This window comes from Macrobrachium nipponense, chromosome 15, assembly GCF_015104395.2.
Source record: "Macrobrachium nipponense isolate FS-2020 chromosome 15, ASM1510439v2, whole genome shotgun sequence".
NCBI lineage: Eukaryota > Metazoa > Arthropoda > Malacostraca > Decapoda > Palaemonidae > Macrobrachium > Macrobrachium nipponense.
In genome coordinates, this window is record NC_087208.1 from 5,828,711 (window position 1) to 5,831,210 (window position 2,500).

Below are 2,500 nucleotides of genomic sequence, written 5' to 3' on the forward strand. Positions count from 1 at the left end.
ATAGTATATATATATATATATGTGTGTGTGTGTGTGTGTGTGTGTGTATGTATATATATATAATATATATATATATAGGATATATGTGTATGTATATATATTATATATATTATAATATATAATATATGTATGTATATATGTAACTATATATTGAATATAAGACTATATGCATACATACATATATATATATATTATATTTATACAATATATTATATATATTATATATATATTATATTAGGATGGATGTATGTATTTGTGTGGTTGTGTGTGTATGTACTCCGAAGTGCATTGAGCAATTTCAACTAAACTTGGTATACATATTACTTAGCATCTGGAAAAGAATACTGTGGGGGCAAGACATCACTGGCACCAAACGGTGGGGAGTGGGAAGCATTTTAACAAAGTGTATACATACGCCTTAGCCGAGAATCGCAGCCCGGAAAAATAGTGACTTAGGAATGACGTCATCTCCCTATCTCCCAGTCATCAGAGAACGAAAGATGTTGAAGAAGTTATGTTCAATATGAGACTGAAACATGACAACTAAATTTAGACTTCTATTAATGATACAAATAATTTAATGGATTTTGTACCATTAAAGTCTAAATATACTGAAGGTATTCTAGTCACATTTTAAAATTGTGAAACGTTGCATAGTGCATCTACCTTATCGTATTGCCACATACTGCTCAAGGTACGTGTATTTCAGAAAACAAGTACACAGTACTAATGCATGTATGTTACCTGTTTCAGTTTTGTTTAGAAGCTTGAACTTATTCTTCATATTATTTAAGGTAAGATAATAGCAATAAATTTGATTGTCTTCATTTGCCGAAAGTAGATATACTACACTATTCCATATGTTTGATAACTGTTAATTTCCGTAACCTACGCCGTTTTCATTCGCTATGTTGTAAGAAATATGATGGTGGCAACAGCATTTGTCGAAAGTGGCACCTTTTGCAAAAAAAGCAGCATAGAATAATGTGACATTTAACTCTAAGTATTCAGATGTTCTCATTTTACTTGCTGTCAGACTGTACTCTCGTTAAGAGAAATTTGACTAAGGATGACCAAAGTTAGTTCATCCGTTACTGACATTAATTCTTGTTGTATAACTTCTCGGTAGCAAAATATTTCTTGTGACACCAAGATGTCATGTCAGTGTGACAGAAAAAAATCAAATTGAATACAATGGAGATTTTTGCATAAGATTATCCCACTCATGTAACAACATGCAAAAGATTGTCCAGTGAAGACCTCAAAGTTTGACTTATTTATTTAATTGAAGTTCATTTTAACATACAAATTAATACCAATACTTTCCATTTGTGTGTCATTTTTAGTTCATGTTTTTTTCATGCACTATTGGCAAGAAAATATATGTTAGAATGAAGTAACTGAGTTTAATTTTAGGTATTTCCTGTAAATTTTTTTTAGCTATGAACATTCCAGAAATCGAAGGGTTTATCACTGATTATTAAAGCAACAAACGAATCAACTTCATTCATCCTCTTCTGATGATTTACAGGAAGGAAAATGACGTCATTCTTGTCACTGTTTTTCCGGACTGTGATTGGCCGAGCAGCCCCACTTCATTGATATGAGTATGGGAAAGGGTGAAATGTAAAAATAACCAAAAACGACAGCCATTAGTGTCTAATTCAGAGTTTACAAGGTCACTAAGATGAATATTGACAATCTTCATGGCCTTAAGTTCAAGTTCAGCCCCCCAAAAAAGGGGGTGTTGAGAAGGGGTGGGATGGAGTGACGTAAAGATAAGCGAAAATGACAGATATTAGGATCTAATCCACAGTTTTCAATCTCGCTGTAGTGAATAGTGCTACTCAGATAGGAAGGTGGTGTCAAGGGGCGGGAAGGGGGTGGCATAGAAATAATAGACAATGACAGATATTAGTGTCTAATGCATAATCTTCATGTTGCTGAGATAAATAGTGAATCCTGATGTCCTTTAAGTAAAACTTCAGCCCTGATAGGAAAGGGGAGTGAGAAGGGGTGGGAAGGGGATGAAATATAAGAATATCCAAAAATGACAGATATTATTAGTCTAATCCATAGTTTTCAAGGTCGCTGGGATGATTAGTGATACTCCCAATGCCCTTTCAAGTCCAAGTTCACCACTGATAGGAAGGGTGTGAGAAGTGGTGGGAAGGGGGTGATATGTAAATATAACTATAAATGACAGATATTGTTGTTAGTCTAAACCTTAGTTTTTGAGTCACTGAGATGAATAGTGGCACTCCTGATGCCATTCAAGTCCAAGTTCAGCCCTGATATGAAAGGGGGTGAGAAGAGGTAAGAAGGGGTGATGTATAAAAATAATCAATAATGACATATATTAGTCTTTAGTCCATAGTTTTTGAGGTTGACAAAATGAACAGTGAACACTCCCCAAGCCCTTTAAATCTAAGTTCAGTCCAGATAGGAAGGGTGATGCGAAAGGGTGGGAAGGGGGTGACATGTAAAAATAACTGAAAAA